General features: G+C 42.0%; 1 protein-coding gene and 1 long non-coding RNA gene across 5 annotated transcripts in view; one reads left to right on the forward strand and one right to left on the reverse strand.

Moving 5' to 3' along the window:
* Positions 1 to 6853: 6853 nt before the first annotated feature.
* On the reverse strand, positions 6854 to 13766 carry LOC143271922 (uncharacterized). Its single transcript, XR_013049252.1, has 2 exons — positions 12818 to 13766; positions 6854 to 9416 (listed from the first exon to the last, which is right to left on the reverse strand). It is a non-coding gene; the product is annotated as an uncharacterized LOC143271922 (long non-coding RNA).
* Positions 13389 to 15519, forward strand: part of Oma1 (OMA1 zinc metallopeptidase) — a 61452-nt gene continuing 59321 nt past the window's right edge. Inside the window, exon 1 of one of the 4 annotated variants that reach the window (XM_006987191.4) lies at positions 13389 to 13465. The gene's annotated coding sequence lies outside the window, so the exon portion shown is untranslated. Of the gene's footprint in view, positions 13479 to 13970; positions 14089 to 14196; positions 14477 to 15519 lie in introns of those variants that run through there. The other 3 variants (XM_006987190.4, XM_076564626.1, XM_076564627.1) reach the window with 3 other exon arrangements.

Raw genomic sequence — 15519 nt, forward strand, 5'->3', positions numbered from 1 at the left:
GAATTGCTAGGGCCAATAATCGGGAATTATACCATAATTACCACAAGAGCTAATAGAACTTCTAGCCATTCCAGATTGCTTCTGCCTTAGCAAGTTGAAAATCTAACCATTAATGCTATCTTGTTCATGTGTCCTGCCTCTCATGCCTTACCAGTGAAGGAACCCACCTGAAATATTCACCTACAAAACCAGAAATAAAGTCGAGAGAGCTCGCCGAAACTCAGTCAGTACAGAAAGAGCAAACGGTTTTTCAAAGAACCCGGAGAGGCCTGTTGGCTCCATCTGCACCTCTGTCCTCATACATTCAAGAATGTGCTTTTCCATGACTTCACATCCAAATGTGGTCCTCACCAAGACCCACCTGCGGGGGCCAGAGACAAGCCATCCCCATCCCCTACCACAGGACAAATCATGACCATCTTTAATGCTGGTTCTTCCTCAAACAATCCGGGTCTATGTACCTTTGTCTTTCAGCTTGCTTGCTTTCCTTTCCCTACTTTGCTAAGATAACAATGCTTCTTGTATCCATAGAAACCATCTCCGGAGCTTTCCATCTTGAGACCAGCATTCTTACTCTCTGAGACATTTCACTCCACATGCTCTTGTCACCCAAAGCCTAAATGACTCATAAAGTACTCATAAAACTTGTGCTGAAGGAGTGGAGGGAGAGAGCCTAGAGAGGAAAGATGACCTAGAGGGAAGAACGAAGGGCAGTTGCTCTGTGTTTCTCAAAGAAATGGAGAAAACTTTAATAAGCTTAAAACTCACATGCAGCCTGCAGGTCTGAATTGAAATTTGCAGCTTGTATTTGAGTATTTAATGGAAAATTATTTTCATTACTTGTGAAGTTAAAAAATTCCATTCTTATCCACAAGGCCAAGAAGCATCTGATATATATAAGATCAGTCCAGCATATATATATATAGCCTTGGACACATGAGCACACACACACAAATACCATACACACACACACACACACACACACACACACACACACACACACACACACGAGTGAGAGAGAGAGAGAGGACAGACACCATACAGACAGACAGACACACACATCATTCACATGCAACACAGAATTACAGACTAAAGATGAGTACTTGGAAACAGCTTGAATTTGATCAGGAATGGGGGAAATTTTATATAAAATGGATTAAAATTTCAGCCAAGAGTTCTCTTGATAAACATTTTGAGAATGCATTGATACATCAAAATAGGAAAAAGAAAAACTTAAACCAGAGGGTCTAATGACAAGCCCATGTCCAGGCAAGCACTCGGAAACAATCTGTAGTGCCGTATAACAGTCATCCAGTTGGTACAGTGCCCATTGGCAGAGCAGCTGCTGGGCAGTGGTGAAGCCCTGGGTTCCATTACCCTTTGGCCAGGTAACAACCTTTAAAAACCTTTTATTTCCTAAAAAATAAAGGAAAGAAAAGAAAAAAATGGCTATAGTTTGCTAGTCACACTCATAGCCAATGCATGAAGACCAGCAACTTATTTTATTCTATATATTTGTCATACAAGAAACACAATAATAAAACATACAAGTAGTTGGACTCTATTATTTGTTGAACTATGTACAACGAAGAACAAAGGCTTGATTGGGATCAGTAACAAGAATGCTATTGGCCATGGAGGTTTGTCAGATGCTGTTGCATGTTAAGGAGTTTTCAGCCAAGCTGTGGCTGTCCTTAGGAGTAGATTGTGGAGTTATAGGTGAGCATTGGCAGATGTGGCCACAGGGACCCAAAATAACTGGTGTGTATTTCTCTGTCTCTGTCTCTTTCTGTCTCTCTGTCTCTCCCCCACTCTCTATCTCCCTTTTCCTTTCTGTGTGTGTCTTGAATACAACCAAATGGAGTTTTTAAAAGTATAAAAGCAGAGAGAAATACTTTCTCTTAGAGGAAATCCCACCACTTGGTGGCAGTATACCCAAGTTTAGACGGTTGAAAATTAAAAGCAAACTATGACATGAAATGGCACCAAATATCTCCTGACCACAGTTGCAAAATCACCCCCAAAGTGCTCTCTGTCTGGCTGGAAGTCCGGCTGCTGTTCCTTATGCTGCAGGTGTCAGAAGCACCCTTCTCCGGCCGAGGAGGCTGGCTCTGCAGTGTTTGTCTAGAGAGCACAGGGGCTTCACAGCCAACATGAAAAAGCCATCTCTAGGACCAAACACTTTGTTTCACCTGTAATTCCTGCCATTTTTACCCTCATTATAGATCTGTGAAACTGCTTCCACACAGCAGTGGACATGATTAAATCAATGCTTAAGCCACTTTCTTATTTCGGATATCTTTCTTTTTGTTGCTGCTGAGACCTGAGTCATACTTTTTATATTTGGTGTTCCTTATAGAAATAGGAAAAACCTCTCTCTCTCTCTCTCTCTCTCTCTCTCTCTCTCTCTCTCTCTCTCTCTCTCTCTCTCTCTCTCTCCTTCTCTCTCCTTCCTCTTATCAAGACCTTGCTATCTAGCCCAGGTCACTCTCAAACTTTCAATCTTCTTGCCCCACACTCCTAGGTGCTGGGGTTACAGGCATGCTCCTAGCTCAGCCAGGTCTTTCTTTTAGTGAGAGACATTCTCACTTAGGGCTAGGGAGATGGCGCAGTCAGAAAAATGCTTACTTTGCAAAAACAAGGACCTGAGCTGTGAAAAGGACTAACCCCATGTGAAAAAGGCCAAGGGCAAGCCAGGTGGTGGTGACACACTTCTTTCATCCCAGCACTGGGGGTGGGGGGAGAAGCAGGCAGGTCTCTGTGAGTTCAAGGACAGCTTAGTCTACAGAGTGAGTTCCAGGACAACCAGGGCGACAGGTAGAGAAAACCCTGTATCAAAAAAAAAAAAAAAAAAGTAAAAGGCCACTTGTAATCATAGCACTGGGGAGGCAGAGACGGCAAATGGGTCCCTGGGGCTTGCCAGCCACTCAGTCTAGCCTGCTTTGTCAAACCCTAGGTCAATCAGAGACCCGGTCTCAAAACAACAACAACAACAACAAACCCCAAACAAACAAATGGGCGGTGCCCAAGTCCCAACACCTAAGGCTGTTCTCTGGACTCTGCATGTGCTCATGTACACATATATGCACGTACACACACATGAACATGACCATAGAAGTTCTCGTCCCTTTGAATGTCAACAACAAATAGGATTATACATGAGGATATCTACAACCGTTCTTCTTGTTCATTTCGCGTTATACTCACAGTTGTTCTTATGTTACTTTACAGATCCTGTTGTGGAGGGCCATTGTTCAGGCATGGCATGGTCACTACCATCTTGAAATCAGAGCCATGGTGACAGCCCCAGGAGACCCTCAACAAGGTTGGGTCTATTGACACTTGATGGTAGAGGAGCATAGGAAAGGTAACCAGACACTTAACCTGAGATTCCAGCCACTCCTTTCTACCTGCTCACTCCTTACCCCACTGCATGTAATCCTGTCCCAGGTACACGAGGCCTCAAGACACACTGGTGTATGTAGGAGGTGGAAGGTTAGCTGTATAGGGGACTTCAGTGAAACCGCTTTCATGAGACATATCTTGGTGTGACAGGAAAGTAGAGTGGAGAAAGTAGCATCGGGATTAGCCTATGAAATAAACCAGCGACAGAGAAAAAGGCTGGAACCTTGACCCTTTCTTACCCCTGCCAAGGTCTACATATAAGGGGCTGATGGGGCCCAATGCCACTGAGCACCTAACCTTTCCCAGCTCTCTGGCCTGCTTTCTTCCTCAGAAGTATGCTTTTTCTTAATACATCATCTCTGCTTCTACCATTATCCATGTGTCCCTGGTCCAGTTCCTTGTTTGGGGACACAATAATCTGGAAATCTCAGCAGATGTCCTCTGAACTCCAGTGTCAGCCCATAGCAGTTGGTAAGTCACTGGACAGGAAGTCATATTTATGTTTGTAATCTCTTAATCTCCTCAAAGGAAGCTAGGATCTTGTGTTTGCCCACTAGCCTGCCTGCTGCCTCCCTCTCTCCTTCCTTCCTTTCTTCCTCTTGACCTTTTGTTTTTCCTCCAAAGCACATGGAAACCAGGGACCCAGCTGTGGAGATTGTGGCCATGGTATCAGAACAGATGTGAAAGGAGACTCGACAACAGTTTGGGGCACCAAGTCCAACCTTCTTCACAGTTCATGATGCCACAAGGTCAGGAGGAAGAAGAGTTCCCAGATGTGCCCACCATAGCTAGCTGGGTTCCATAATGCTACCACTCCCCCAGATATTCTTAAACTGCCAGTACTTTGCCCATCTCCACTCCCCTTTTTTATTTTCTTCTCCTAGGACAGCCTTGATGCCCCAGATTGGGCATGGGGAGAGTGATGGTAGTGGCAGAATTCATGTCTGTATTCGTCAGGGTTCTTTAGAGGAACAGAACTGATAATTGAATCTCTCTATACGTAGAAAGAAGATTAGAATGGCTTACAGGCTGTGGTCAAGCTAGTCCAACAATGGCTGTCTACCAATGGAAGATGCAAGAATTCAGTAGTTGTTCAGTCCACAAGGCTAAGTGTCTCATCTGGTCTTCAGTACATACCAAAGCTCCAGAGACATGGGCTCTGATACCAGTGCAGGAATGAACTTGCCAGGAAGAGCAAGAGCAAGCAGGCAAAGAGAGAAAGCTTCCTTCTTCCATGTCCTTTATATAAGCTGCCAGCAGAATGTATGGCCCAGATTAAAAGTGGATCCCCCCACCTCAATGATCCAGATTAGAAGTGGGTCTTCCCACTTCAAATGATTTAATTAAGAAAAAAAAAAGCCTTACAAGTGACCAGCCACTTGGGTTAATTCCAGATGTAGCAAAGTTGACAACCAAGAATAGCCATCACAATGCCCATATCCTCTTCACACCCAGATGATCCCATAGAGAACCATCCCTACTCTGGGACTTGGGCTGTGACCAGAGCGGGAAGGACGGAAGTGTGATGTGAAGGCTGACTCTGTTGCCTGCAGTGCCTGGACCTGGACACTTGGCAGTTTCATGTTGTTTCCACCAGGGTTCATGAACCTTGATCTATCCTTCAGGGCCATCCCCTGGCAGGAATGGGAGTTCAGAGGCTAGCTCTAAAAAAAAGTCCAAGAGACAAAAGTGAAAGACACAAATAGAAGCAGAGGCTGGTAGGCTAGGCTCAGCACTGTTCAGGGTCTGGATGCCTAAGTCCACCTCTGGGGAGTGAGAGGCACAGGTCAGGTAGGGCAATGGATTCTCACCCCTCTCACCATTCTTGATTAACTTTTCTCTGCACTCCCCTACCACTGTTTTGTGTACCCCCAGGGAAAAACTGAGGATCCAGGAATAAGCTAGAAGGCATGTGGATAAACTATTTGGTCAAAATCCCTATGATCATCTGTCTATAATACAGGCTCTCCCATATCAGAATCTCCCTGACTGGGAGTCTCACATCCCAACTGGTTGTTTCTATCTGTAATTTTTCTCATGTGCCACTACATTTCTTCCCTAAAAACAGCCATAAGTATTTTCCCCACTGCCTGTGTGCTTATCTCATGTATATATTCCATCTACTGGGCACACATACATTTGTGGATGGTCAGGAAGATGATTCCTTCATAAGCTATATAATTTTGATGAATAGAAACAATACTAGCATATATTTATAGCTCAGACCGACATAGGAAAATAATAATATTAACAATATTCTTGGTTACAAAGATAGCTTTTTATACCATTAGCTGATTTAAGACCTCAAAACAAATTCAGAGCAGACTAGTTGCCCCTGCAAATGAGCCGCACAGGGACAGATTCCCAGGTGTCTGTTGAACCAATGTGAGGCATGAAGCAACTTTAGTGTCAGCTCTTCACTTGCAAAAGTCTGGCTGATAGCATTAAAGACATAACTCCCTGCACAGATTCTCTCAGCAATTGACTCTCTACACATACACCTAATACTAGTTTCATGATGCAAGACTCAAGGTTCAGCCAACTAACTGTTTGTTGTTTAGGTCCTGAATTTCAATGTCACTCTGTTGGGAAATGCTGAGCACTCAGCTATGTGTTTCCCTCACATTCTTGCTTTACAGTCTGTCTGACAGTCAAGCGTGGCCATGCCTATTCACTCACTGGCCAGCAGCATGGCCTCCCTAGCTTGAAAGAAACGATATACCTTCTTATATGTTATCAGAATGGCTCTGCTTCCTACTGTTTACTCAAGGAATGCTTTGTGACCATCAAAATGTAACTCACATATTTGTCCAGAGTTTTTTTTTCTGTGAGAGGGCTGTGTAGAAGAGAGATATAGATGTGGAGAGGTGTGTAGAAGAGAGGTGTGTAGGAGAGAGGTGTGTAGAAGAGAGGTGTGTGGCTGTGTAGAGATGTGCAGCTGTGTGGAAAGAGATGTAGCTGTGTGTAGAGATGTGTAGCTGTGTGGAAACAGATTTTCAGAGAGAAATTTTCAGAAGGAGATTTTTCAAGCTGAAGTAAAGAGAAAGTTGCCATCAGAACATGTATGTTTCTTTACTAATTCCCCTCAGATAGGAAAGTTCAGCCCTTGCCACATTCATGCAGTTTTTGCATACCCTAGGTGCAGTCTTGGAGCTGGATCTCCAAAAGACCCCAATAACCCTTTGAAGCATAATTCTAATTAGTCTTATCAATAAAAACCAGGAGTCAGATATCAGGGTAAAAGCTGAAAGATCAGTGAAGCAGAGCAGCAGCCACCAAAGACTTCTTACCTCTCTGAATCCTCTGACCAAAAAGGACTGAGATCCTGTCTTCAACCTGCCTTATCATTCATTTCCTATCTCTGCCCAGTCTTATCACTTCCTGTCTCCTGTCTGTACAGACCTCCAGATCTCTATGGTTAACTAGTGATTAGTTCCTCACTCTGATCTCCAGGCAAGCTTTATTTGTCAGAACACAAAATATCACATGGCATTTCCCCTTTTTTCTCTAAATAAAAAACAAAGGTTTAAACTAACATAGAAAAACTATATACAATAAGTACAATAACTATATACAAATATATATAGGCAATAATTATATTAACAATGTCTAGTCCATTAGCATTTGACAAATTCAGAGAAATTTGATGCTCCATTATCTATCCTATCTTGGTGAGTCCAAAGTGTTGTATCTAATTCATTTTCTATTCTAGCTTGCATTACTAACACAAAACTATCTTTTTATGCCTCTCAACCTTATACACTTTATACTTTTTTAGTTTCTTAAACTATAACTATAACTATCTGGTCTTCAACTCCATCAGAGACCTGAGAAGGACATAATATTACCTGAGTAAACAGGAAGTGCAAAGCAAACAACTACTAAAAATGAAGAAATGACAGAAACAACTGGCCTGGACAGTCACCTCTGTAACATTGGGGCACCCATCTTCAGCCTGCTGGCCTAGAATATCTGACAGACTTTTCTATGAAGCAGAATTTTTGAAGGACTGTCTCATCTTGTGTTGGCAAGTTCGGAAGTCACTTTCTTTTCTGTCCTGCTTGTCCAGTTTGGACAACATACTGTCAGCAGTAAAAGCAAGGATCTTTCTTGCCCAGTGGCTAATTTTGGCCATAAAGAAAGTAAACTCCATATGGAGTTTATTCAATGTCCATCATCTTCTCTGAAGTAGATTGGTGCTGCCAGGAGTAGACATATCTCAGTTATAATAAAAAAGAATGTTATATTAAAACATCTTAAATGCCATATTCTGTAGATCTCTGAAGTGTTTGAAAACCACTTGCCTATCTAAAATACATCTCTGGTTGATCATAAAAACATATCTAACATGACTACAAGTTTGATTGTAATAGGTAACTAACTGCTAACCTGCATTTCTTTGTTATCCTAAATAGTTTGTAATAATAACTTTCAAGGACTAGACATTTACATTACATTGTTGAATGATCTGTATAGGTACAATATCTTGAACAAGAGTAGAAATGTATGTACAATATGTTCTACCAAAAAAATCTCAAATTTGTATCAATATACAAAAATCCATTCTCAGTATAAAATATTTAAAACTAGTAGTCGATTTTTGGTTTAAAAATAGACTCAATAATCTACCTTTTTTATCCTATCATTTCTATAACATATATACAGTATAACAAAAACAACTTCAAATTTGTATCAATATACAAAAATCCAAGCCAATGCAAAATATTTAAAACTAGTAGTTGCTTTTTTGGTTTAAAAGTACGTTCAATAATCTACCCTTTTATCCTATTTCTATATTCCCCTTTTCATTTTAGAATGAGATTCCTGAATCTAATCTCTGTTGTTCAGCTTTTCTCCTGACCATTACCAATAACAATTTGTAACCAACTCCCCTAAATGATGACAAATATCCATACTCTACTGAATGACCAAAAATCACCCACCCTACCTCTTGGGAATGTGGGTGTTGTGCTCTTAAAATTGCTTCCTGCTGTCTGGGGACAACATCTTTGGGGGAACATGAAAAAAATTGGGATAATTGTCAAGTCCTAGGAGAGCTAGCTGTATCATTGGTTGTCCAGTTTCTGTGTAATGGGAAAGTGCAGGGCTTGTCTCAAGTCCTGGCTAGAGTAGTCTGTGAGGTTGGATCATCTCAGCTAGCCACTTTGAAATTGTCCTGAGCAGTTTGTAGTCCAAAGTTGATCTTTAGGTGGTGTTTGTCAGCTTAGTGGCATTATCATAGTTCAGGTGGAATCATCTTTGTGGAGCCCCATCCTCCTTTTGGAGACTTCAAAAGTCACTGTTAGGTATGGCCATGGTTCACTGCAGAAAGCTTAAACATTTCAAATGTCATATGCAGCAGATCTCAAAGAGTTTTAGGGACCATAATTTGTTAGGTATATCCAGAGCACAAAAACTTAATTCCTAGTGTACCTGATATTCAAACCCCAAATCACATACAGGAATCTAGATGAAATCCTTTTCTAGAATTAGTTAGTACTCCATAAGACCATTAATATCATGACACAAGTTTAATATATATACTAATCTTATAAATTCTGATATAATATTCATACCTTAAGAAAAGTTTAAAAGAGTTAAAATAAAACCAAAGGATCATGAGATTAGTAGCAATAGATCAGTCCTTTAATGTCAGTTTTTCTTCTGTCCCATATCAAGTGGCTCTTCTGACATAAGACAGAGATTTTGGATTTTCCTTTTAACAAGGATGTTTGAGTTTAGACAAGGAGAGTCACGCTTCAACTCCAAAGCCAGCTTTAATTTTTAATTGAACTACAAAAAGACTGTTTGCATTATGTGTCTGTAGAGAACAGCAGAAACAAACATTTTGGAAGATTTATGAAATTTTATATTGTTGGAAATGTGATATATCAGTAGGCCAATTTATTCCTTTTCTTGGGACACTTTCTCTGGATGATTCATCCTTTTTTCTTCAGATGTCTCAGTTGTCCAGTGGTCTTCAGATTCCTTAGCTGATTGCCTTCATTTTCCTGGAAAGACAAAAACAAAATTCTGCACCAACCATAACTTTGGGAAGTTTCCCTTTTGGCAAGTTATATCTGATCAAATGAAAAGCATTTGTTAGTCTTTTTTTTTTTTTGAGACAGTTTCTCTGTGTAGCTTTGTGCCTTTCCTGGAACTCACTCTGTAGCCCACAGAGATCCACCTGCCTCTGCCTCCCCAGTGCTGGGATTAAAGGCATGTGCCACCACCGCCTGGCTACATTTGTTAGTCTTCTAAGTTAGTTTAGATTGAATGGTCATGCTGGTTGATGAACTATCACCTCCTTTAATCAAGAGAACTCTCTTGTTCAAATCTAATCTTTATCAATTTTGATGGCCTCCATAGATTTTCTTCTCCTGTAAAAACAAAAGCAAAACTGTTAGAATTCTGCCCTCACTCCAGCTACATGCGCAGTTCAGGAGTTAAGCAAATGGTCTTGCGTCTTATGTCATCAGTGTGCACTGGCGACTACTTGTGCATGGTGTGGTCACGCAATCAGCACATGCATGGTGTACCTCAGTAAGCCTGCTTCACTGGGAGCCCTTAAAAAGCCGGATGCAGACCCCACCCTTTCTCTCTGCTCTGCTCTCTCTCCCCCGCACTATCTTACTCTCTCCACACATGCTCTTTCCCAGGCCTGGTTCTTCCCCTACCCCCTCTTCTTCCTAATAAATCTCTCTGCTACCAGGTAGCATGGCCATGGCTTGTGACCTTTCCGTGCGGTAATAACCAGTGCCACCACCAGCTCCGTTTATCATTCATTTCAAAAACCCCTTCCCATCATAACACATATCTTGGTTTCCATTTGTAGGTCAACACAGCTTTAAAGTATACAGGCTGATTTAATTCTGTACTTTTTTTCCATTATCCAATGTCTCTCTGCAGCTGTCATTCCTTTCTCATTAGCATTTAGAAAATTTAAAGTTAATAAAGCTTTATGTAATCTACCTCTGGGGGTCTTTCTTACCCCTTTCTGTTTATTAAGCATATCTTTTAGAGTTCAATTCGGTCTTTCTATAACTGCTTGCCCTGTAGGATTGTATGGTATACCTGTAATATGCTTCATGTTGTAATATGCAAAGACAGTTTTATCAAGCTGGAGCATTGTCAGTCTTAATTTGTACAGGTATCCCCATGATGACCATAACTTCTAACAAATGTGTGATTACAGAATCAGCCTTTTCAGAACTCAAAGCAGCTGCCCATTGAAATCCTGAATATGTATCTATGGTGTTGTGTACATATTTTAATTTTCCAAATTCTGAAAATTTTAATTTTCAAAATTTATTTGCCAAATTTTATTTCTTTGAGTGCCCTTTCGGTTACTTCCTGCAAGTAGTGAAGATTGATTGTACAAGGAACAAGTAGGACATTGTCTTATAATTTCCTTGGCTTGTTGCCAAGTGATGGAAAAATCCTTTTTCAAACCCTTGCTATTGGAATGGTGTTTTTAAGGAAATTCTGAGGTCTCCATCACATTTCCTAATAATAACTGGTCAATTTCATCACTACCTTTTCAAAGGGCCTGGCAGACTCTTATGAGATCTGATATGTGTTTGATATACATGAGGTGATTCCTATTCTTGACTAGTTCCTGTAATGGTATGAATAATGAAGTTAGTTCTGATTCATCAGGAATAAGTTTAGCAGTTTCAATGTGTAAAACAAATTTTTCTGCATATTGAGAGTCAGTAACTATATTAAGAGTTTCTGTAAAATCCATTAATACCATGATAATGGCATATAATTCTGACTTTTGGACAGAATCATAAGGGCTTTGAGCTACTTAACTTAAATTTCCTGATTTATAACCTGGCTTTCCTGATTTATTTGCATCAGTATAGACTGTAGGGGCTCCAGAAATTGCTGTTCCCTGTACAATGTGAGGAAGGACCTAATTGATTCTTTTTATGAATTGAAGTCTCTTGTTTTGGGGATATCTGTTGTTAAACTCTCCCAAAAAATTACTGCAAACTCTTTGTCAATGTTCATTTTCTGCCCATAAAGAGGTAACTTCAGCATTAGTGAAATGTACTACAATTTCTGTTGGGTACATTCCTGTCAATTGACAAAGTCTTAATTTTCCTTTTAGAATCAACTCAAAAACCTTTGCCATTGCCGGGCGGTGGTGGGGCATGCCTTTAATCCCAGCACTCGGGAGGCAGAGGCAGGCGGATCTCTGTGAGTTCCAGGCCAGCCTGGGCTACCAAGTGAGTCCCAGGAAAGGCACAAAGCTACACAGAGAAACCCTGTCTCGAAAAAAACAAAAAACAAAACAAAACAAAACAAAACAAAAACCCCCAAAAAACCTTTGCCACATATGTCTTTAATTTTTTACTCGGTCTGTGTGGTAAAAATATCCATTCTAAGATAATCTATTCCCTCTGCATTAATATCCCTGGGGAATGCATAGAGGGTAAAATAACTAGGATGCAACCAAGCTCCAGATCCAAATGATCCACATGTGCATACTATAATTTCTTTTTCACCAAAGCCAATTCTGTCTAAACTTCAGCTGATAATTCTCTTGGACTATTCAAGTTCTGTCACCTTTTAAGATTTGATAAAAACTACTCAGTTCTTGAGTTGCTACTCCAATAGTGGGCCTTAGATAGGTGATGTATCCCAGCCATTTTTGAAAGTCATTAAGAGTCTACAATTGATCTCTTAATTCAAAATTAAGTATTGCTAAATGACTATTAATTATAATATGGTGAATACTTGCTCCAGTACCCTCTCATTCCTTTTGGCTCGGCCTGTCTAAGCTTCTCTCCTTTTACTGTTGTGTTTTTTAGTTTTTGAGATAAGGTCTTACCTTATAGGCCAGGTTGACTTGAGACTGACCACCATAGCTGGCAACCTGGTTTTGAATTCAAAGTGATCTTCCTGTCTGAGCCTCCTAAGTGTTGAGATTGAAGATATGAACCCCTGGACCCTGGTTTGAATTTTAAAATGTCGAAGTTTCCCAGGGTTCTGTTTCCCAACTTCTGTTTTCTCTCAACCCATCTACTCCTTTCCTCACCAGTACCCAAAGTTTGGGCCATTTCCTCCTTGTCAGTGATTCCTAGAGTTCTATTTCCAGCTCCCATTGGTTTGTAGAGCCACTTTCATTTTTATGACAGCCTGTAAATATTTCCACAGCCCTTCTAGCAGATGTGGCAAATCAGTGTTGCCAAGCTTCCCTCCATCGTTTTCAAGCACCATTGCACGATGCTTTCATTATAGTGACTAGATGACATTGATCTTAATATCACCACCATGCACAGTGCTGTCACGCATTAGACAAATATTTGTTGAATGACTTAACAAATACATGAATAGTAAAGCTGAAGTTTTAATGTGTCTCTCAGGTAGCCTATTAGGAAAACAGAGTGATTCATATACTCACAAAGCGTCATTTTTTTGGCTCTAGTGGCTAGCTGCAGTTCCTATGGAATCATGCCTGGCAGTATTCACACCCCTGTGCAAACCATTCCCACAGTGAAATCTCTCTCCTCTTAGGTCACTACAGAAGCTGTTGTCACGAATGCCGCTAACCTCCTAACGTTTAGTGTCCCATAGAGATCATGGTGAAACAGTCTTTCATATTTAGTCTTATTTTTATGCACACGTTATCACCCTGGGACTGAGGGATGAGTGCCAGTAATTGGAATGCTGGAATTAAAACCATCAGCGCAGTGCAGCTTCAAACCAAGGCATCTCAGTCCTCCATCCGACCCTGAAACCGCTTTCCTTTTGGGCTCAACCAGGGTAGAAACTACTGCAGGTGCGTTTTTGCCGAGATCCAACACAGCCATGGCGAGTACCAAGGAAGTGTGTAGTTCCTGGCAGGTGGCTTAGCCCGGAGTATCCTCCCTCCTCCGGCCATATGGGGGTGCGCCAGGGCGCGACAGTCCGCAGCAGCCTGCGGTGGACCGCTGGGCGGGGCAAAAGGCGTCCGGGATGTCCCAAGGGCAGGAAGTGATGGGGCGGGGCTTGGCAGGGTGTGCGCCTGCGCGGAGGCCGGCTGCTGGATCCCGCTCAGGCCGCGGCTAGAGTGCGTGCTCACGGTGACGGCTGGGCGTTCTCCCTGAGCTGGGCGGGGAGGGCGGAGCTGGGGAGCTGGGGCAGGGGTTCGGGGCTGCGGTGGGCATGGGCCATGCTGGGGTCGGCGGGAACGGCCGGGGGCGGCGGGCTCTCTGGAAGCTTGCCTCCCGCCGCCGGGGGTGGGTTCCGCCGGAGCAGGGCTTCCTCCTGCGGTGTAGCTGGCCTGGCCCGTGCGGGTCTCCCCTCCGCCCCGCCGCTCGTCCTTGTGCAGAGACAAGTGCTCCTGCTCCAGCTCGCAGCATCAGGACAGTCGGAGCAGTTCCAGGGAGCTTACTGATTTTCTGAAAAACTTGGGTTCAAGGATCATTTTCAAATACTATTTACACGTCACCTGCCGTGCGACAGGGATCACCTGTGCGGGCAAACCTCAGCCAGAAACGGTAGTCCCAGGAGATGAAAATACCACTTTTGGAATTTAGGAGTTGAGAGCTTCATAGGAGTATAGGAGTTGATCGCCTCATAGCGACTCTCAGGGTCTTGGAGCCCTCTCTGAAAGGATTTAGCTTCATAGCAGACATCCTCAGCCGGGGTGCAGGGGTGCTGTGACATTTGGAAACTTAAGAGCCAAGCCTGGTAACTTTTTTTTTTTTTTTTTAAAGAAGCCATCCATCATGTACTTAGCTTGAATGATTATTTCAAAGTGCATGTCCTATTTTTGCCAACCTGACAACTGTTTCCATAGAAACTAGGGAAGAAATAGTCGTTTTCAGTGAGAGTTGTTGAAACTGTCATCCGGACATCGGCTGTGAATGCCTGTGAGCACACTACTTGCTCATTCTGAGATGGCACTTGAAGAATTAAGGGGTTGGAATGTTCTTAGAGGCTAGCAATCCAAATTGTTTAATTTTCTCACATCATTAATTCCCTAATCCTACAAGCCTGCCAGCTTATGTTTGTTGGGCCATGGTTCTTTGAAGAGCGCATGGCAGCCACGGTTCTTTCTTGGGTGCTGTGCAATGTGGTGAGTGGGTCTTTGAAAATGTATAGATTTCTTCCCCCCTTTAAAAAACTCCATTTAAAGGATTAATTAGTGATTACAGATTAACGACTACTGTTCTTCTTCTGGGTGGCACATGATTGATTGTCAGTGGTAGAAATGATAATGACTTTAATTACATACCTAGTGTTTGGGGGCTTTTGTTTTTACCTTCCATGGGTAGACCGCGTTAAACATGTTCGCACATGCTCTGAAATGAGCAGTTTTCTTCTCATGTGAGCAGAGCCAAGCAGTGTGAATAGTGTGCATGGCACGGTGATGAGAGTTTATCTTCTGAGGGGTGTCAAGTAAAGCAGACATTCTAGAATCTAGCAGTGGGTGAAGGAGGCTTGGAGAGGGTGCCTGTAGAACTGGGAAGCCAGGAAGCAACATTAGGAAGTTTATTGGAACTCGTAGAAAACCAACGGTAGTTACAAAAGTGCTTGCTTGCCTTGGTGTTTACAAAGTTAACAAACCCTGTAAAAATTTAAACTGCCCTGAAAGAGGAAATTCTGGATTCCTCATAACCACCATTCTGCCCCCTAAATTACACTAGGCCTTTTCTGAGATTTATTTTTGTATCCGTTAGTTGTGTTTTATCTTTACTAGTTTTACAGATTGGGCAGGGATTTTTGTCTTTTTTCTTCTCTGCTTTGTCTCTGCTACACAAAACGGTGTTTGACATGTAGCATTCACTCACTGTATAATGAATTAATGAATAAAACAATCCTGAACTGAATGAGATAGGTGAAATGTTTGGTTAAGATAATCAAGTTTTATTAATTTGGTTGATGACGTTTTAAAACAGGTAAATTTCACAGTAAATCTGAACTTGTGGCTTTTGTAGAAAGTTTTGAAACACTTGGCAACATAAAGGTTTGATTTGTTACATTGTTGGGCTCCGTTTGGGTGGCCGTGTTCACATCTTCTGACTCTGGAGGTTTACCTGCATCTACCACACAAACCTGCACTGCTCACAGGACAGCCGCTGGTTCATAACTCCTCTCATTAACTTTAATAAAAATGAA

The sequence above is a fragment of the Peromyscus maniculatus genome, chromosome 2 (genome assembly GCF_049852395.1).
Source record: "Peromyscus maniculatus bairdii isolate BWxNUB_F1_BW_parent chromosome 2, HU_Pman_BW_mat_3.1, whole genome shotgun sequence".
NCBI lineage: Eukaryota > Metazoa > Chordata > Mammalia > Rodentia > Cricetidae > Peromyscus > Peromyscus maniculatus.